Source organism: Balaenoptera borealis (genome assembly GCF_965194805.1).
Source record: "Balaenoptera borealis genome assembly, chromosome: 13".
Taxonomy (NCBI): domain Eukaryota; kingdom Metazoa; phylum Chordata; class Mammalia; order Artiodactyla; family Balaenopteridae; genus Balaenoptera; species Balaenoptera borealis.
In genome coordinates, this window is record NC_138870.1 from 48,953,441 (window position 1) to 48,976,595 (window position 23,155).

Sequence of the window (23,155 nt, forward strand, 5' to 3'; positions counted from 1 at the left end):
TTTATTTATGCATTTATTAATACCTTTAATCTAAATTTGAGCACCTACTATATATGCTGGCTCTGAAGGAACATTGATGATTTTTGATCAAGGATGTGACATGTTCCACTACATAAAGGTAACATTTTATGCAGGTTAGGTAGGTGGTGATGCATCCAAAGAACTGGATAGTGCAGAAATTAGAGGTAGGAGGACCAGTGTGGGGTTGTTGCAGTAATCCAGACATAAAGTACCAGAGACTTGACTTTAGATAACAATTGTAGAAATAATTAGGCAGAAAGTTGGTAAAAGAGGAAGCAATAGGATTTGTTGGCTGATTGAAAGTCAAGGGTGAGGAAGGAAAGATTTCAACTTGACAAGAAGTCTTGAGTCTGGGTGATAAGAAACCAAGAAGGTAAAGGGACGTGCCAAGACAGAATATTTCTTCATTCCCATAAGACTGATGATATTTATCAAACTCCACTCCCTGCACTTTCTTGCTGTTTATTTTTATTCAAGGCCTTGGTATCAGATCTGGAATTTCAGTCTTAGAACCTGGGTCACTGTAATGTTCACCAGGGAAACTGTACATTTTAATCAAAAGCAGGTGGGCAAGACTGTGTAAGAAGGCAATTACCTTTATAACTATCTTCTCTACTCTGATGGTATTTAATTCTGAGCTTCACAGGACGAAATCAGTAATAGCTTATCTCCCTCAGATGTCTGTGCAAAGGAAGAAAAATGGATAAAAATTTAAAATAGTGGTGGGCTAATTATAGTAACTAAGTTTGGAATTGGTAATTGAAGTCTACATAACAGAAAAAACATCAAAATGTAATTGCAAATGGGGGTGATTACATTGAAAAGAAATATAGTCATCTGGAATATAGTATTATCATGAGAAAGAATAATAAAGAGTAAATAATTTAAACTATATTTAATACCTAAATTTATTTACTTGAGGTATAAATGTTGACTAATGATAAACTCATATCAATATTTTGTGGGGTTCAGTGTGCAGTACATTTTGATATTAGCTGTTGAAAAAGTAATTTATCATTGCACTAGGTAACATGTCTTTTTGACGGTGTGATACCAATATGTAATGAGAAAAACTACAAAGATTTGGTCTCTAAATGTTAATATATGATTTGTACAGCCATGAACAGTTCCTAGCGTATGGCCCACAGATTTAAAAGTGGTGAACCTTGGGAATTCCCTGGTGGTCCAGTGGTTAGGATGCAGTGCTTTCACTGCCGTGGGCCTGGGTTCCATCCCTGGTCAGGGAACTCAGATCCTGAAAGCCTTGGGGCATGGCCAAAAAGAAAAAAAAATGATTAAAAAGTGGTGAATCCTTCCATTATCCTTGATCTAAGTGATGGCTACTCTCTCTTCGTGACTTAATTTAGATTTTTTAACCTACAGGACATCACAAGTGTCCACTCAACTCCACAGGAAGTTTTCATAAACTAAGTGAAAATAATAAGAGCTTCTGTTTATTTAGAGCTTACTACATTCCTAGAGCCCTACACAGTCATTCATTTCATCCTCATCGATATCTGATTTTTCATGTAAAGAGACTGAGGCTTGGCAAGTCTCCATCCCTTGCCCGTGGTCCTGGTGTTGGAATGTAGCGGAGGAAAGATGTAAACTGGAGTCTTCTAGACTTTAGAGCATGTGTTCTCACTATGGCTATTTACATGCCATACCATCCCTCCATAGGCTCAGTTTCTAAAATTAACATTTATTTTTCTCATCTTTATAATAAGGTTATAGGCTTCCTGCGAGCAGGTCATGTCTTACTCATCCATGGAAAGTAAAGGTGCTGGTGCTGGGTATCAGAATGCTAGGGCCCTCTCTGTATGCCTTCTGTGAGGTCAGAAATGTCTGACATACCTAAAGGAATAAGGGAGTAGGCTATGGGTCATGGGGGGATGTGTATGAGCATGAGGGGCCACGAAGACTCTCGGCAAGGTTCTCGTGGTCTTGGGAAAGGCGGACGGAGATTCTCAAGCTTGGGCTGAGAACAATGACAGTGCAGAGACTATTTTGAACGTGCTGGGGGCTGCATTACTCAGAATGTGTCTCACTCAGCACTGCTCAGGGCTGGCCGCTTACCTCTTAAAAGCTGAGGAAAGTTGTAAGAAAGCAAGAGATCTATATCATTTGAATATCTGAGAAACATGAGGGTATAAGGCAATGGTGATGATAATAGTAGCAGTAGTAGTAATAGTAATAGCAACAGCAAAAGCAATAGTAATAGTAATAGTAGTTATCAGTTTTCCTCCCTTGTAAAATGGGAATATCTCTCAGTTTTAATCAGAATTAAATATATGTAAATGTTTTCGTTTGTTTTACTGATGAAGGAATTGAGGCTCAGAGTGGTAAATAAGTGTTTTAAAATCTCACAACCATCATTTGGCAGATGATTCCATGACTCTTGGCTAATTTCATTATACTTCTCTTAGTGCTGCTTTATGACTCTGGAGTGCAGTACACGTGAGTATTTTCTCCTCCCTGGAGAGTGGAATGGAGGAGAAACCACTTCTTGTGGATGGCAGTGTCTGTCACAGCTCCACCCTGGCACTTTATCCATTTTTAACCTGGGCTGGGAACATCAGGGTTGCTTTCATGTGGTTATGGGCAGTCACAGGGAAGAGAAAGCTTCCAGTGGTTAATGGGAGATGGCATTTGGAAGCACATGTGAAACAGTCCCTGGAGCTCTTCTGAATGATGAGCGACCTGAAAAGGGCCAGGGCTTTCCAAATTCTGCAGATGGGATTAATCTCAACTATTGTTGTTATGTGTTATTGTATATTTGCCTTTGTAGCCATGGACCTAAAGGTGAGAGCTTAGAAAACCATTTGTTGAATTGAATGGCATAGAAGGAGGATCTAGTTTTCATGATGTGATCTGAAGGCTTATCCATCAGGTTCAGCACAGAAATAGAAGCTGTTTTAGATATTTTAAGTAGGGTGGAATTTAATATAGGGGATTAGGGGCTTGCAGGATTGTTGGAAGGGCTGAAGACACATGTTATAGACTGGCCTCCAGTTCTGAGTCTCAGAACCACAGAGAACTGACCTGCTATGGGAGGTTCAAAGGGCAAGCCACTCAACTTCTCAGGCTCAATTTCTTTATCTAAAAATGAGGATAATAATAACAGTACCTATCACCAAATGTTGTGGTTGGGATTAAGCAAGACAAGGAGAAGGTGCATAATTTATAAAATATTAAATCAAATTTGGAAGCACTTACTCAGCAGTGATCTGTGAATCATGAATTCAACAAATATTTATGTTTCAGGCATGGTTCTGGGCACATGGGATGTATCACCAAACAGAACAGATAGAAATCCCTGCCCTGAAGAGCTTAACCTCTAACAGGGAAAGAGAGTTAAGAAACTAAGTAGTATTAATAAGTAAATTATACAGTATTTTAGAAGGATAAAGGGCATGAGGATGTGGGGAAGAGCACATACAGGGAATGCCAGCCGTGGGGGAGGCCTCACTGGGAAGGTGGGAGTTGAGAAAAGGCTCAGAGAGGTGCAGGAGTGTGCCAGTGAATGCTAAGAAATTTGAGGGAAAAATTCTAGCAAAGGCACTGAAGAGGCTGCATGCCTGGCACATTAAAAAAAAAAAAAAAAAAGCCTCAAGGAAGTCACTGTGACTGAAGAGGAGAGTAAAAGGGGGATGGGGCCAGAGGGCTTATGGAGGCTGGATCACACAGGGCTCATAAATCACTGTGAGGGCTTGAGCTCTTTCTCTGAGTGAGATGTGAGGCCCTTGGAGAGTTCTAATCAGAGGGAACATGATCCTACTCATGTTGTAAAGCATCACCCTGGCTGCTGAGTTGGGAATAGAGAGACACACATCCTCACCCCATGATACATAATAACATAGACATCTATGCACAATTTGTTCAGCAGGTGCTTATTAAGAACCTATAATGTGCCAGATGCAGTACTGTGTGCCACAGTACCATGGTCAACAAGGTCAGTGCCAGCTCCACCAGTGGGTTTTAATCTATGACAGGAAAGCAGGGTCCTAAGGGTATAGAACAAAAGGTCTGGAGCCATGACAGGCTTTGAGGATGTAGGAGAGGGTGGGGAAGAGGTGGAGACTGCATTGGGAAGGTGCGACAGTGGTACGTCCAATACAGTTCTGAAGCTATTAAAACTTTTTGGAAAAAATATCCTATGTATATATAAATATGTTAATGAACACAAGCTGTGAAGCAACAAATTTTGAACAGTGTCAGATGTGAATAATAGCTCCACTTAATGAATCACTGATGTTCAATGGGGTGAACTGGAAAACGTATGGAAGTCTCACATGATTGTCCTTAGGCAATCATGACATAGGAATAGCTGAAGAATAGAAATGATACATTATATTTGTTATCCCATCAGGTGGTATGCCTATAGCATTACACAGCTGCTATTATTCAGGCTTACTCTTCAATCACCTAATTGTGTGATTTCTACTCTTTCAGTAATCTTATAAGATTTTATCATTTACCCTGCCTAAGCCATTGAGATAATTCCTGTGTCTCAATATACAGGCTTGTGTAACTTCAGACTCATCAACACCCTCCCCCCACCCCATTTTTGGAGCTGCTTCACAGATATGTCCTTTTATTCTCTCTTCTATAAAAATCTTTATTTTTAGTCACAAGAATAAAGGGCTTCACTAACTATTTTGTGTTTTAGATCTTAGTACCAAATCACCCTCTCCCTACAGACAATTAATTTTTTTAATTTTTAATTTTCTAAAATAAATTTATTTATTTATTATTTATTTTTGGCTGCGTTGGGTCTTCGTTGTTGCTCGTGGGCTTTCTCTAGTTGCATGAGCGGGGGCTACTCTTTGTTGCCGTGTGGGGGCTTCTCATTGCGGTGGCTTCTCTTGTTGCGGAGCACGGGCTCTAGGCGCGCAGGCTTCAGTAGTTGTGTCACGTGGGCTCAGTAGTTGTGGCTCGTGGGCTCTAGGGCGCAGGCTCAGTAGTTGTGACGCATGGGTTTAGTTGCTCCGCGGCATGTGGGATCTTCCCAGAACAGGGCTCGAACCCGTGTCCCATGTGCTGTCAGGCGGATTCTTAACCACTGCACTATCAGGTAAGTCCCCCTACAGACAATTTAGATCATCTAGATATAAATAACTTTTTTAGTCGTAAAGAAAATGGATGATTATAAGCTATTATATATCAAATGACTGGGGTTATGGGTGCTTAGAAGTTTAGTTTTCTTTTGCTCCATTTCTCTAAAGAGAGCTCCTCTGATTAGGTTAGAGGAGACCAGGCACGGGCTTTCTTGTTGGGAGATGTGTAAGAATTGTTTGGAGAGTCCATCACGTCTGGGCTTAAATAAGTCAGTAAATACTTGGAGTTCTAAAGCATTGCTTCAATAATGTATAGGTTCTATTGATACACACAAATTCTTAAATATATCAGGGCTGGGATTAGGGTGAGGTAAGGGAGAGGTGCCCAGGTACAAAATTTAAGGAGGCACTCAGTCTCAGGGTGGTGCAAGTGGGATGTCATTTCTGAAGGCTTCTGGCTAACCCTGTACTAGCAGTGCCTCCTTAAATATTGCACACCCTAGATGCCTCGCTTGCTTTACTCTAGTCTTGTCTTCTGATTGTCAACTAATCATGTTGTGTTGAGCATATAAAACCTTCATACTTTTGTTTATACTTCTCAGTCCAGAAGGAAGTTCTCTGTTGTATCCTCCAGTATGCCCAGTAAATATTTACATATCTATTTTCCTTTCAAGACTCTGCTCATGGGTTTCCTCCTGAATGCTCACCATCCCCCCACTTACACCCCCACAACACTTGGCGTGGACACCTGTTTGTTTGCCCACTTTTCTTCAAATTTCAAAATCTTTGAGGAAAGGGGTGATGTTATAGTTTTGCTTGTCCCTAGCACCCTAGCCCAGGGTTCTATACATAGCAGGCCCTCAGTAGTGAATAAATGAAAAAGCACTGCACTCAAAAAGCACTCTATGGGGACCCCCCTGGTGGCGCAGTGGTTAAGAATCCGCCTGCCAATGCAGGGGACATGGGTTCGTGCCCTGGTCTGGGAAGGTCCCACATGCCGTGGAGCAACTAAGCCTGGGCGCCACAACTACTGAGCCTGTGCTCTAGAGCCCATAAGCTACAACCAAAGAAAGCCCGTGCGCAGCAACGAAGGCCCAACGCAGCCAATAAAAAAAAAAAAAAAAATTATATGTGTAGAAGCAGTCATTATGAACCCAACCACATTTTAAAAAGCAGATCTTCCAGATGCAAATGAATCCTAATTGTGTTCCACACAGGGACGATTTGCCATTACTGTCTGTTGACTGTGTAAGTGAAATAAAGTAAAAAAATGATTTCTAGAAAAGAGATACCTAAAATGTCAGGCACATTATTACCTAAGCCTTAGCCAGCTGTCAGCTAATTACTTTATCCACAGGTTCTAAAGTAAACACAGATGCAGCAGAAGTAATTACCACCAGAAAGCAAAAACACTTCTGCTATAGCAGACTGGAAGGCAGCCTTAGGTGGCTCTTTGTAAGGGAATGAAGACAGGCTGGAGAAAGCCCAGAAATGGGGTGGAACAGGAAGGGACCCAGGAATCTTGATGGGAGGTTGGGAGGGGGGCACAATTTAAGAAAGAGGAATTGTTTGTTGGGAAAATGGATGGGAGGGTCATAGTCGCTTCTTGCCCTTAGTTGAGGAGCTACCATGTGAAAGGGGATTTAGGGTTGTTCTGGGTTATTACAGAAACCACTCCCAGCAGTTATAAAGCAAAAACAAAATCAAACAACAAAAACACAAAACATTTACTGAACATCAGTCTATCATCTGAAAAGTTGTACATTTCTTGTACCAGCCCCTCCCCAAGTTGGGCTGTATAACCCTGATTGATGAGGAAACCAAGGGTGAAAGGAGTTATATTACTTGTCCAAGATCATGCAGGGACTAAATGGAGATTCAAGTTATTTGCCCCAGAGCCTGTGCTCTGTCTTCTGTGTTACTATGGACTTCGCTAACCGTCTGATGGGACTGCCCAGGAGAAATGGAGCTCCCAGTCCGCCCCTGCACTGGTAGAGTTCCTTATAGTTTACAAGGCACTTCTGTACATGTTGTAACAACAAGCTTCTGAAACAGGTACAAAAAGGAACTAAATCCTACCACAGGACTGACTTATTCAGAGTTACACAGCCAAGTGTCAGCTGAGCTGGGACTCTGGCTTTAAGTGATTTTCTAGTTCTGCATGGACACTTCCGAACGGGGACTTTTACAGGGTGTTGGGAGGCTGGATTTGGTGGCAAGCTAACAATCTCAAGATTCTGTGATCCTCAATTGCTTTCACTTAACTCCTCTTTTTATAACACCCATCACAAAAAAGTAGATGAATAAAGGAAGAGTTATTTTAGTGAGGGAGGCTACATCATAATCATGTTGAGTATAGCTGGACCTTGAGATGGAATAATAGTATGTAGGCAGCAGCAGTGGACCTATGAAAAGGACAGAGGGCACAAGCAGTATAAAATATAAAATTTGTATAAAGCAGTAAACAACAAGAATAAAAAACGAAAAAAAAACTTACATGAAAAATGATGTGAAAATTTCATGGAAAATGATTCCTTGCAAAATGGAATGTGAAACAATCCTAGATGGTAGAGTATACTTTTCAATGAATTTTTAAGATCACGAGGGTTTTATGGCAAAAGGAATATTATATAGTATTAATGAATGTTTAGTTAGTGAACATCATCAGTCTATATATATATTTTTTTTTCCTTATTTCAGAGCTCTTTTCTATTGCATTTAATTTTTGCAAATAAAATTTAGTAGAATTTTTTTTTCTGTGTTTTGGTAAGAGGTTAGGCTTTTGAGAAATGTAGATTTCAAAACAGCTAAAAGATGTCAAGAGGGAGACTGGCCATTAAAACAATGTACCTCTGGGCAGCACTGACTTGGAGATCAAAATAATACAGGTGAAGCCCACAGGTTTCTGGGCTCTGGAGAACTGATGCATAACCACTGACTATGTGAGACTGATTGGTATACACCATTACTGTGACAGAGAAAAATAGAATGTAATATTTACATAAATGGTTAATGCATTCCTACCTTGTGAAAGGAGTCAACCTAGGGATCAAAATTTCATTCAGAAGATTATTTGATATGACTAAAGAAACAGATTGGGATGCTTTCACTCATCATAATTTGTAATTACATATTTTGTTGTATAATCACTTGTTTACTATTTGTCTCTGTTTAGATTATTTTACTTGCTATAGTCTATCCAGTGTCTAGCATATAGACTGAGACATTGTAGGCATTCAATAAATATTTGTTAAATGAATGAATGATTTCATTAAACAATGACAGCAGGATGTAATTATCCATACTGGGGACTGGAATTCCTTTGAGTGCTGGTTAACACATTTTCTAACCTGAGACATATAAGAGATGGCATATATACTCTCTGGTTTCTTTTTTACCACAATCATCATGACCTCATATCTAGCAAACTATTATTATACAGTTGAATAAATTACAGGAGTTGTCACATCATTTACTTTCCAGATCTCTGGGATCCCTGAGGGTAGGGGCTGTGTGCCCATTGTCTCCATGTCCTGTCCCCTGATGCTTAGCAACAGCGCCAGATGCATGATGAATATTTGGTGAGTGAGTAAATGATTACCTTACTGAGAATACAACCTAGTTCATGGATAGAAAATAATTGTGTTGCCGCCATTGCCTCTTGTGTCACGGTGGAAGTCTCTACTTAATGATGGAACTCTTTCTTACTGTGGTTAGATGGGATCATGATCTCCTTTCCCACAAAAGCTCCAGGCAGCATGAGTAATTTACTGGAGTTGATAAGTTGAAATCTGTTTCCTATCACTATCTTATTTTATTAGTTGGGCCTGAGTAGTCATCCATTTAAGTTATGGGTGGTTATGATTCAATAATAAATATTTATATACTATTTACTATTCTTTGTATTACATGTTGGAGATATGAAAATATACAATATAAGGATATGATCCTCACCTTTAAAAAGCTCAGTCTACAGTGAGGAAGAAAGATCCCCAAATCCAACATGATAATGTAGTATATTTGCTATAATAGAAGCACATATATAAGATATGCGAACATAAGGAGGATAAAATATGTTATCTCAGGCAAAGTGTGTGTGTGTGTGTGTGTGTGTGTGTGTTCATCTAGTACAGTGCACATAGTAGATCCTCGATAAATATTTTTGAATGAGTGGATGAGTACAAAGTTTTTCTCAATCTAGTCTGAATATACCCTGTTAGAATCTTTTCCCACCCACTACTACCCATCATGTACATTAAGCCCCAGCCATACCCAATTACTCACCTTTCTTTGAACTTGCCATGTCCCTTTGACTGGACTTCTCTTTCTTCTCCATCTAGAAAACTAGCACTCATTCTTTAAGACACAGCACAAATCCCTAAGTAAAGTAAATTGATAAGCCCACTGTACTCCTATTGCCTTATGGTTCTCTGTCCCCACAAATCTCACTTATTTTAGTAAAATATTTACATGTTTGCTCCTCACACCACTTTTTGCTCTCTAATTTTCTTCTTTCTATTTCATACTGTTTACAAATATTTTTTGAAGGTGAAGAGTTTAAGAAAGCTGATTAATCTAACAAGCTATAGAGGAGACAAATGACCCAGCAAAGGCAGATTTAGAGAAAATAATTAAACCAAACCCAATCCTCATGTGTCTATATTATTCTAGAGCCGAGCAAATCTGAACAACTACCAAAAAAGACTCTTCTTTTTTGGTAGTAACGAGTAGGGGATATGGACTCTCCCCTGACCCTGCCCTGTATATCTTTGCCATCCTCCTCATTCTTGCATTTCCTCTGAGAAATTATCACTGTTAACACTCCTAAACCTGGGTTATCAGCAGTTCTTGCCTACTTTTCTCTCACTTTTTCTCTTTCCCAAATATTTGAGACAGAGCAGTCAACTGTCAATGATGAAAAATAAATACTGAATGCTAGATTAGGAAGTGCAATGAACAAATACACATACAGAAGGTAAAACCATCCACCACTATATGCCAACTCTATTACAGACAATAGAACATGTCAGAAAAATATATATTGCTGTGGGCATTTGGGAAACATTGAGATTCTAAAAGATGCATAAATATACAGTCAAGTATAAGACAATGATGAAACTCAGCTGGCTGGGTAGATATGAGGAAACCTTAAGCACTAACTTTACTGAAACAAGGCAGTGACACTGCCTATATATTTCTACTCTGTCAATATGACGGTCAAAGAAAAAATAAAAAAAAGAGGAGACTCAATGGTTTTGTGTCCCTGGAGCTAACATGTGTTCAGGAATACATTTAAAAGGCATGAGAGTTCTATGGCCATGTCTCTTCTTGCTAGTGTCTGTTTCTATAACTCCCTGTATCCTGTCTATTGCTCTTTTATTTTTCTTTGCAGCTGTGCTTAGTGCCAGATAGGCTCTTCTCAAAAGCAGAAAGTAAGATACTAGGAGGCAAGGAACACTGGGAGAAGGAAATAAATACAATGTTACATAATTTTACTGAGCGCTTCCTGTGCGCAAGCACTGGGTTAGGCATCAAAAGCATAAAAAGAAAAAAACATAGAAAGGGCATGCAGTCTTGTTTGAGAGACAAGAGTGACATAGTTGAAATAATTGGAAGTAGATATAAACAATATTGTATTTTACTTTTAAGGAGCTACATTATAAGTGCAGTTGAAGTAAAGACAAGAGAGGGGCTGGAGCTTGGTGGAGAGGTAGAATAAAAACATCAGGAAGGAGGTAAGGATAGAGAGTAGTTAGACAAGAATAAAAATGTAGAATTGCACAGAGAATAAAAGATCAATTAAACGAATCTTAATGTAGAATGAATAGATGAGTTAAGCGAAGACAAAAATTTAAATGAGTTGATACAAAAAGCACAATAATTTTCAAACTTGGAGAAGTAATTATAGATAATGTTTATTTTTTACAGTAGAGAGTTTATTTAGAAGAATTAATTGTGCTTTTAACTTATCCTTGGGTTTGCAAGTAAAAAAAGAATGAAAGTACTAGCCATCATTTATATTTTCTCATAAAACTGTAACATCACAACTGGAAAAAACAAAAAGATGTAAGATTAAAGTGAATTTCAAAGCAACTTTCAAGCTTCAGCTATTGTAGCAGGGCAATTTGTTCACCAAAACATCAAAAAACAATTTTATCACTTGTGCTCAGTGACATTCTAGGAAGAAAATAATATTTTACAAATATTAAGATTGTGTTATTACTATAGCCACACACATAAGTCTATTTTGGCTTAAAAATACATGACCTATAAATTATGAACATAACCTACTGTAAGCAAATGATAGTTTATGGACAAAAAAAGTCTTATTATAGGGGCAATTTAGACTTCACATATATGAGCTATCTATTACTGCATAACAAATTACCCCCAAACTCAGAAGTTGAAAACAACAAATATTTATTATTTCACAGTGTCTGTGGATCAGAAGTGTGGGAGAAGCTTAGTGAGATGGTTCTGACTCAGGCTCTTTCCTGTTATAGTCAATTACAGTGGAAAGCTCAGTAGGAACTGAGTCATATGAAGGTTTTTCTGGGGTTGGAGAAGCTGCTTCCAAGATGGTTCACTCTCATCTGGCTGTTGGCAGGAGGCCTCAGCTCCTTGATGGATGTTGCGAAGAGGCCTCAGTTCCACTGAGGATTTTGTTAAATGCAAATTGACCCCTCCACAGAACTGGTAAGTTTTTAACAGATAAATACAAGCATATCTGCTTATTTTTTGCTTTACCAATAATTACAGTATTTTCTGAATATCTGAATTGCTTTTCTTTTAACTTATAATTAAAAGAACCAGTCCCTAGCAGATATGTGAATTAATAGAATACAATCCTCAGTTTAGGTGATGTGATGATTAATTTTATATGTCAACTTGACTTTACCACGATATGCCCAGATAGTTAGCCAAAAATTATTCTGGGTGCTTCTGTGGGGGTGTTTTTGGCTGAGCTTAACATTTAAATCAGTAGACTGAGTAAAGCAGATTGCTCTCCCTAATCTGAGTGGGCCTTGTCCAATCAGTTGAAGGCCTGAATAGAACAAAAAGGTTGATCCTCCCCAGAGTAAGAGAGAACTTTTCCTGCCTGACTGCCTCAGAACTGGGACATGTTTTTTTCCCCACTGTCTTAGGAATAAAACTGAAACATAAGCTTTTCCTGGGTCTTGAGCCTGCCAGACTGGAACTATACCATCAGCTATCCTGGGTTTCCAGCTTGCTGACTCACCTGAAGATATTGGGACTTGTCAGCCTCCATAATCACATGAGTCAATTCTTTATAACAAAATCTCTTTATACATATATACATATATATACACACGTATATATGTATTCATATATATTCTATATTCTATTGGTTCTGTTTCTCTGGAGAATCCTGACTAATCTAGGTCCCAGGTAAATTTTTTATAAAGTTCTGTCTCAGTTAAAGCCACCATGAGTCTCAAGACATGTGTGGCCTAGTTAGTCCTTGCTCTAACTCAGACACGGTGGGCAGCCTAGTACTTGTCTCTTCACTTCCTAGTAAATAAAAGATTGGGCTAGATGATCTCTATGTTTCCTCCAGTTCTGAAAATCTGATATATCGTGACTCTAAAAGGACATCTTCCCTGGGTCTGGTCTTTACAGTTCAGGTTCACCCAGGTGAAGATGACCTTGGCATGGAGGATCAAGTGCTCTGCATTTGGTGCTTATTCAGGAGGTGAGTGAAAGAGGAATGATAAAAACAAAAACAAAAAACAAAAAGGACATTTGTGGTCCTTGAATTAGTATGCGTGACAGCTCTATGAAAAGATAAACCTCAGTGTCCAGTTTCCCTCATTCACGCTCAGGGGATTTGTTCTTATAAGTCCTATTAAGTAGGTAAATCCTCTGTGTATCTGAGAGAGCACAGACTAACAAATATCAATTTACTCACTGCTGTTTGCATGCTATCTCTGTGGTAGGTGCCTACCTAATTCTTCTAGAAAACATGTTCACTGAAACTCAAATTTATATGCTGTCTTTAATTTGTTTGGTTTAAATACACTGCACACAGCAGATTGTTAAGATACGAATACAAGCTTGAAAAATCTAGCATGACCAAAAAAATTATAAAGTGCAGCTCTTTATGTTAGGTTTATCACACTTCTACCAGCTTTCAATGTGCATAAAGAGAAGAATTGCAGGCAACCAAATGGAATTAAGATCACATTGCATATTTAGAGAGGCAGAGCATATGGAATTTAGGGTCCTGGAGATCTGGCTTTGAATTTCTGCCTTATTAGCTGCAGGATCATTTGAAACTTAATCTCTTTCTAAGCCTCAGTTTCCTCAGCTGTAAAAAAAACGGGGAGGAGTGGGCTGAGGACAGTAAGACCTACTTCATAGGTGAGTTGCAAGGGAGTGGAACATAGTAATTACACAATAAATGGCAGCTATTATGATGACAAATCTACGTTTCAAAGGGGGATAGATAAGCCCTACACAGCTTGGGAATTAAGTGAAAAATTGTGTCTACTTTAAAATTTTACTTTAGTTATTACATTTGTTTCTTTTATTAATTTTGGAGGAGTCTCTCATGCAGAAATATAGCTGTGTGTTGTGAGTTTTCATTTACAATTGCCAGGGATATCCTAGTCTTTGATTTGTGCGGGGGATGTCTGTTCAAAGTGAAATGACCACACGTGGCAGGAGGAGGGGCAGTGATACTGCATCTTTTTCTTTTCTCTCAAGGGAAGCCCAGGGATTTCCTGAGAAGAGGTAGTAGCAGGGCAAAGACTTATCAAGTAAGACATTGTGATCTATGCATTCATCCAGTCTCCTAGGAACTAAGCCATTGGGATGTTTTTCGAAGTTGAGGTTTGCCATCACTCTGCAAACTCTGGGGAGGCCCCAGACACTATTCTCTATGACTTTATGTGCTGCTGTTCTAGGGCAGTTCTACATCTACCATATAATGTTTTAGAACTAATAAGCATATCCCGTTGCATGGATGTTCTTGATCCCAAATTATTTAATCTAAGAATACTTAAGTCTACAACTAAAACCACAGCTTTGTTTTATAGCTTCCAGGCATTGTAAATTTCAGTTTTTCTTTAAGTTCTAAAAGAACCTGCTGATGTTTGTTGAAATATTATGTACACTAGTTTATCGATAGTTGGAAGAGTTAGTTTCCCAGCCAATCCATCTCTGCAGGCTGCATTTCACATGGGCACAAGAGTCAGTTAAGATGCGGCTTGCCTAGCATATAAGTATATAGAAAAGAAGCCCAGTTGTTTCCCACACCATCCGAACTGTGGCTGCCATATAAAACCTGCCAAACTCTATATGTATAGCTATATATAATTTGGCACCAAACGTCTTCCTCTCAGAGACAAAGGATACTCTGAGTATTAAAAACATCAAAAGCAGAAAAAGTTAAGTAGTTGCAACAGGTACAGATCTAAGGCAAAGAACTACATCTCGCTGCAGAATCTCAGATCAAACATGCCTGCTTTTTCCTTTCGCCCTTTGGGGTCGTTCCTCTGATAAATAATTCACAGACTGCAGTGCAAAGTAGTTTGCATACTGACAAGATTAAAAAGAATGCTTTGTCTGGGTTAAATTTACAATCTGAAACCTTCCTTTAAAATGTCAAGAAGGTAATTAATTTAAGAAGGTTTGCCAAGCAGAGTCTCCGACCCTGTCAGAAAAATTTCATTTCCTGAGGGTGAAGGGGATGTTGCGTTTATCTTTCCCAAATGCCTGTTTTGGTTTCCATTTTAAGACCATTTTCTCCCTTCCTAATATGCTTTTTATAGCCCTTTTCTTTTTAAGCAAAAATTAACCCAGTATTCTTTCCTGGTGGATTTTTAAAAAGATTATCTAACATAGTCTGCAAATTTCCTCTGAATGGGGACTGGAGTACAGGTCAGACCTTTTGACACAAACAGAGGAGGAACATTTTTCCACAGAGTGAGCTCTCCCCTGCCTGAACATGCAGACAAGCCTTTGGAGGAGCAGCGGGAAATGCATAAATTCAACAGCATGAATATTCGCTTTTGGCATAGCAAAACATCCTGTCCCACGTATGTATGCTCAGTGGTGTGCGTTCTTATGAATGAATGCTATGACAATCAGTGGGGTTTTTACAGAAGCTCTTCAAGCCAAGTTTACTGGTGTGAAATTTTATTAGCAATTGTGTCCCTTTAGCTAATCCCTGGAGGCATCACAGAAGAGAAGAGACAATGCATTGCTGTTTGAAAACCTAATCCGAAATCTACGTGTCACATGTGCGCATACACACACACTTACATACACATGGCAGAAAAAGAAAACGATTAATCAACCCACTAAAACCATGTTGCACTTCCCCTGAAGAGTAGGGTTTGCCAGGGTAGCAAATCTAAGTAGATGTCATTTCATTGATGCTAATTGGGAAGAAATAATTTCATCTCTAATTTACTTCAGGAAACAAAGGTCATCTGAAATGAGACATAATGCTAAATGAGAAGGGAAATAGCTCACAATATATGAAATTCTAAATAAGAATCTCATGGTTTTAATGCAAATCTAAATCAGAAATGTGTTCAATAGACATGCTTTTGAATGCTTAGCTGTCCTTCCTAGTTACCAGCTCTTCTTGAACCTGTTGAATGAAGTGTTTGCGTCGCTACAATTCGGTTTCCTGAGATCTCCCTTCTACATCTTGTGTCATCTTGGTGGGGTCAGGATGTGCTATATCAGTTTGACATTTGTGTTCTCTGAGACTTTAGAAAAGCAGCCACTGGACAAATCATTCTGCAGATTCCTCACTCATTACCATCATACCTTGGAAAAAGGGGTATCTCATTAAGGGTACGTGTTGGATTCTATCTATCTTTCAGGGAGCCTACACTATTAATATGCTAATACTCAACATTAGTCTCTATAATCTTTTCACTTGGGGTATTCAATTGTCCTTTTAAGAAATATTGAAATTGCCTGCAAATCTTTTGGCAAGTTGTGGTAGTATAGATTAAAAACAAAATATGGTCTAGTAGGAATAACTATAAAAGCAAAAAATCTCACAGTTGAAAGTGCAATTTAAGTTTAAAAATCTATATTTTCTATTACTCTAAAGATTGCTTTTGAAAATTTCAAGCCATCATTTTAGTTTTTTCAAAGAAAGGGATGGAGAAGAACCTCAGAAACTGATTTCAGAGGAATGTTTAATTTGGAGATGATAGTGTTGGACATAGAAAGAAATATGTGTCAGGGAGGGGTGTAAGTTTGGCCTCTAGGACACCATCTGGAGATTGGCCTAAGTGTTTTGATTTTCAAGCAACAGCAGGCTGCACTTGCTTTAGTCAATGGTATCCAGAATAGAAAAGATCTGGATTCTCCATGTGTTAATGGAAACTCTCAGGCACTGGAACCATCATTCAAGGAAAATAATTTAGTCAAGAGAAGAACACATTTTAGGAAGGAAGAGGTAGTAAACATCAAATTATTCTGAGATCAAGAAGAATGAATGTTGAGAAAAATACTCTGGACTTGATAGTGACCTTTGAGAAAGCATTTCAGCAGCTTGTTGGCTTTGCATGTAAGATTTCAGGAGATTTTTTAAGTAAGCTGGGTTGAGGAAATAAACACAGGGAGTTTAAATTGCTTTTTGTAGTAAGAAAGAAGGAGAGCTCTGGCACAATGACTCAGAGGGAGCGTAGAATTCCTAGAAGAATTTTTTTTTTGTTTTTCATTAAGATAGAGGATATAATTATATGTATAGGTCAAGGGAAAAGAACCAGCATATAGAGAGATATAAAATATTCAAGAGAGAGATGGAATAATTAAGAGATTAATATCTTGGGAGAAGCAAGAGGGGTTAGAACCAAGATCACGAGAGGAAAGTGAAGCCTTAGGGGAAAAAGGGAACAGAACAATTTTTTCTCTGAGACAGGAGGAAGAAAGGATTAGTGAATGAACGGAGGCAAGTAGATAGGGAGAAAAGAGTCGATAGGATTTAAGTTAGTTGATCTCAATTTTATCAGGAAGTAATAGATGTCGGTGCCTAAAGATAGTGTGGAAGTTTGAGCAGCAGAGATTTGGAACAGATCCTGGAGAGCGAGAGAGAAGATCCACCATAGATATCTGAGATACTTGACTAGCAGCACAGGTGACAAAGTGGAAGGGAGAGAAAGTGTGCCTTTAAAGTGATCCTGCCATGCTTGTGATTTTCTCAGCAATGCTCAGCCATCTGGGAGGTGGATCATAGAAAGCAGAGAGTGGGGTTTCCCAGGGTGGGAAAGACAAAGCTGTGTGGTAGAGAAAGAGAGTGAGGGCGCTCAGCACGCGCTTGAGAGCATTGCATGAATGGCTGAAAGTGCTGTCCAGCTTGGGCACGGAGGGACGTGATCCAGGATGGGGGTCACAGGCTGGAGGAACAGAACAGGAGGGGACGGGGGCTTGAAGGTGATGATGATGGAGCCTAGGCTCGAGAAGAGTGAGTGAGTATGATGTGAAAAATGACAAAGCGGTCTAGAGGCAGAAAGTGCTGAGATGTGGTGAGGCTTGTGGAGACTAAAATATAATGGAGATGACAGTAGTCCGAGTATCCAAGTTTAAGGCCATGTGGTATAAGTGCTGGAAGATCATCAGCATAGACACCGAGGGAGGGTGTGACAGTTAAGGAAATGTTAAAATTATGATGGAAGAGGCAGAGGCTGGAGAAAATGGAAAATTGGAAAAGCAGTAGGTAGCATGGACTTTAAAAGAAAGATAATTGAGTGATGGCCTCAAACAATAGTCTGGAAGTGATCATGAGGGACAAAGATGATATTGATTCCTTTCTTATCCAGAGACTTTTAGAGAGTAACATTCATTTAATAAATATTTAAGCAGTGTCTATTAAGTATAACAGACACTGGACTTGGGAGTGAGCATGCAATTGACAGACCCAGTTTGTCCTTATGCACCTTAAAATCTAGTGGGAAATACATAGACTAAATTTATAAAATATATAATTATAAATCATGGTAAGATCTATGAAGAAAACAAGCGTAATGATATTTTGATAGAGAAATGCTCAAATTATTCCTACTTGGTTAAATTTGTGCCCCAGTAGCAAGAGTGAGAGCATTAACTCACAGCCTGAACAATCCTTTTAAAACATGTATCAGATCATATTCTCCCCTTTTAAAAACTCTTATTTCTATTACACTTGGAATAAACTCCAAATTCCTTATCAACGTCTAACAGACCCCACATGATCTGATTCCTTAAGTCTCTCTAAACTCTTCTCTTTCCATTTTCCACCTTCTTTCTCACTCCAGTGACTCCATCCTTTCTGCTCCTCAAGGATGATGATTGCTTTCCCACTGCAGGCCCTGGAACACGGGCCTCCCGGGCCCTCCTGCACTCACACCTCTGCCTTCTCTCAGCTTCCTCTCTCCTTTTCAGAGAGACTCTCATTGATTTCCCTTGCTAGGATATCTTGGATTCCTCTATCCTACTGTTCACATCTCATCCATCAGTGAGACCTCCCATTTCAGCTTCTTAAATAAATCCTCTCAAATCCATGTCTCCTTGGCTATCTTTACAACCACCATGTATCAATTCAACCTATCACCATCTTGTCTATAACTGTAATTCCTAGTCTTATCATAAAAGACTGGCAGAAGGTCAGCTGTTGCTTTTCTAGGAACCCTAAACAGGAAAAGTTTCAAGCTGAGATACTGATTCTAGATGGACCTTCCTAAGCATGGCTATCAACTTGTACTCAGCAAGGTGCAGACCTGCCTTGAACTCTCACCTCCGCATCAGAGAGGGAACAAAGAATACAGAATGTGTGTGCCTAGAAGGGTAATTAAGTGTGTCAGGTTTTGGCATACCGGGTTGTGCAATGGAGAGGTTGTTCTAGGACTTCGGTATCAAATATATCCGTATTCGCAATCTAGCTTTTCCACTTACAAGCCGTGTGAACTTCAACTAGTACTTTAGATTCTTGGTGTCTTGGTGTCCTCATAAATAAAATGGGAACAATGTCTGCTTTGAAAGGTTGTTGTGAGGATAGTGTAAGTGTCAAGTAGCGTGCCTGGTCCATTCTAGACACTCAGTGTTAATTCCTTCTACTTTGTTTTTCTTAGATTTTGCCTAGGAGACAGGGATATAAATTCCCGAAAGCGATCCCACGCATTTTGAACCATGACCATTGCTGGCTGAAGGACTGCCCCGTGCAGTAACTCCAAATTCAATCCACATTCTCTGTAAAGCAAGGATGGGAAAGTTGAGTTTGGAAGTTCTCAAAAACAGAAGACCATTACACATGCTGTTCCTTGTTTGTACTGTTGCATTGTGTTTATTTCTACATTTCCAAGAATCATACTATTTCAGAGCTGGAAGAGTCCTTAGAGGGCATTTTGTGGTATAGTAAAAATAACTCTGTGCCTGGGGTCAGGAGATAAGGATTGGAGGCTTGGATTTGCAACTAATGAGCCATATGTCTCATAGTACCTGCCCTGCTTACCTCATTGAGTTGGTGAGCCTTCGGTAGGATGAATCAAGGCTCCTCAGGAGCATGGCGGAGAGGCAGTAAGTGCTTATTGTTTTGACCAACCATCAGGGTTTTTCTTTGTTCGTTTGTTTGATGTTTTCAGACTTGCTTTTTCTGTTTTGCTTTGTTGAAGTCACAAGGGCAGGGTTGTCAGTGTAAGAGGTGAGGAAGTGTGTCTGGGGAACAAGGGCTTTGAGCAAGGAAGCCAGCGTGCTCTAGAGCCTGTCTGATATAACCACCTCCATTGGCCTCCTCCAGAGAACTTCAGTGAAACTACATAGCACTGCAGTCATTTTGGAAATTGATTTTTGTATGTTCGGATGTTACAATATGTGCAGTGGCCCACCAGGATAGTCTCTAGTGAATGCAGGGCTATTCCCAAGAAATTCAATAACATGCGGGTAACTCGAATGGCAAACTAAGTGATACTTAAGAAAGCACCTTAGAAGTGCGTGTTGTAATCAGCAGTAAACTGTTATTCCTTGCTTCAACACGATGACTTTGCAGATGAAAAATCTGAAGCTCACAAAGTTTATGTGATTTGGATGTGGGTATTTTAAACTATTTCATGGAGATTTTTATGAGGACCAAATGAGATGTAAGGCACTTGGCTTAGGCCTTGGCACATAAGCATTCGATAAGTGTTACTGATTATTATTATTGTTGTTCTACTGCTGCAGTTGATACCGCTGGTGGTGGAGGAACACCTGCTGGGAGATTGTTTCCCGACATTCAGTCTATTGTACCTTCTTTCTTTTGCAATTGCCATGCAATTTTTTTAAAAAAACATCTTTATTGGAGCATAATTGCTTTAAAATGGAGTGTTAGTTTCTGCTTTATAACAAAGTGAATCAGTTATACATATACATATATCCCCATATATTTTCCCTCTTGCGTCTCCCTCCCTCCCACCCTCCCTATCCCACCCCTCTAAGTGGTCAAAAAGCACCGAGCTGATCTCCCTGTGCTATGCGGCTGCTTCCCACTAGCTATCTATTTTACATTTGGTAGTGTATATATGTCCATGCCACTCTCTCACTTTCTCCCAGCTTACCCTTTCCCCTCCCCATATCCTCAAGTCCATTCTCTAGTGGGTCTGGGTCTTTATTCCCGTCTTGCCCCTAGGTTCTTCATGAGCTTTTTTTTTTTTTTTTAACTTAGATTCCATATATATGTGTTAGCATATGGTGTTTGTTTTTCTCTTTCTGACTTACTTCACTCTGTATGACAGACTCTATGTCCATCCACCTCATTACAAATAACTCAATTTCGTTTGTTTTTATGGCTGAGTAATATTCCATTGTGTATATGTGCCACATCTTCCTTATCCATTCATTTGTTGATGGACACTTAGGTTGCTTCCATGTCCTGGCTATTGTAAATAGAGCTGCAATGAACATTGTAGTACATGGCTCTTTTTGAATTATGGTTTTCTCAGGGTATATGCCCAGCAGTGGGATTGCTGGGTCATATGGTAGTTCTATTTTTAGTTTTTTAAGGAACCTCCATATTGTTCTCCATAGTGGCTGTATCAATTTACATTCCCACCAACAGTGCAAGAGGGCCCCCTTTTCTCCACATCCTCTCCAGCATTTATTGTTTGTAGATTTTTTGATGATGGCCATTCTGACCAGTGTGAGATGATATCACATTGTAGTTTTGATTTGCATTTCTCTAATGATTAATGATGTTGAGCATTCTTTCATGTATTTGTTGGCAATCTGTATATCTTCTTTGGAGAAATGTCTATTTAGGTCTTCTGCCCATTTTTGGATTGGGTTGTTTGTTTTTTTGATATTGAGCTGCACAAGCTGCTTGTAAATTTTGGAGATTAATCCTTTGTCAGTTGCTTCATTTGCAAATATTTTCTCCCATTCTGAGGGTTGCCTTTTCGTCTTGTTTATGGTTTCCTTTACTGTGCAAAAGCTTTTAAGTTTCATTAGGTCTCATTTGTTCATTTTTGTTTTTATTTCCATTTCTGTAGGAGCTGGGTCAAAAAGGATCTTGCTGTGATTTATGTCATAGAGTGTTCTGCCTATGTTTTCCTCTAAGAGTTTAATAGTGTCTGGCCTTATATTTCGGTCTTTAATCTATTTTGAGTTTATTTTTGTGTATGGTGTTAGGGAGTGTTCTAATTTCATTCTTTGACATGTAGCTGTCCAGTTTTCCCAGCACCACTAATTGAAGAGGCTGTCTTTTCTCCACTGTATATTCTTGCCTCCATTATCAAAGATAAGGTGACCGTATGTGTGTGGGTTTATCTCTGGGCTTTCTATCCTGTTCCATTGATCTATATTTCTGTTTTTATGCCAGTACCATACTGTCTTGATTACTGTAGCTTTGTAGTATAGTCTGAAGTCAGGGAGCCTGATTCCTCCAGCTCTATTTTTCTTTCTCAAGACTGCTTTGGCTATTCGGGGTCTTTTGTGTTTCCATACCAGTTATGAGATTTTTTTTGTTCTAGTTCTGTGAAAAATGCCAGTGGTATTTTGATAGGGATTGCATTGAATCTGTAGATTGCTTTGGGTAGTATAGTCATTTTCACAACATTGATTCTTCCAATCCAAGAACATGGTATATCTCTCCATCTATTTGTGTCATTTTAATTTCTTTCATCAGTGTCTTATAATTTTCTGCATACAGGTCTTTTGTCTCCTTAGGTAGGTAGGTTTCTTCCTAGATATTTTATTCTTTTTGTTGCAGTGGTAAATGGGAGTGTTTTCTTAATTTCACTTTCAGATTTTTCATCATTAGTGTATAGGAATGCAAGAGAATTCTGTGCATTAATTTTGTATCCTGCTACTTTACCAAATTCATTGATTAGCTCTAGTGGTTTTCTGGTAGCATCTTTAGGATTCTCTATGTATAGTATCATGTCATCTGCAAACAGTGACAGCTTTACTTCTTTTCTGATTTGGATTCCTTTTATTTCTTTTTCTTCTCTGATTGCTGTGGCTAACACTTCCAAAACTATGTTGAATAATAGTGGTGAGAGTGGGCAACCTTGTCTTGTTCCTGATCTTAGTGGAAATGGTTTCAATTTTTCACCACTGAGGACAATGTTGGCTGTGGGCTTGTCATATATGGCCTTTATTATGTTGAGGTAAGTTCCCTCTATGCCTACTTTCTGGAGGGTTTTTATCATAAATGGGTGTTGAATTTTGTCGAAAGCTTTTTCTGCATCTATTGAGATGATCATATGGTTATTCTCCTTCAATTTGTTAATATGGTGTATCACATGGATTGATTTGCGTATATTGAAGAATCCTTGTATTCCTGGAATAAACCCCACTTGATCATGGTGTATGATCCTTTTAATGTGTTGTTGGATTCTGTTTGCTAGTATTTTGTTGAGGATTTTTGCATCTATGTTCATTAGAGAGATTGGCCTGTAGTTTTCTTTTTTTGTGACATCTTTGTCTGGTTTTGGTATCAGGGTGATGGTGGCCTCGTAGAATGAGTTTGGGAGTGTTTCTCCCTCTGCTATATTTTGGAAGAGCTTGAGAGGATAGGTATTAGCTCTTCTCTAAATGTTTGATAGAATTCGCCTGTGAAGCCATCTGGTCCTGGGCTT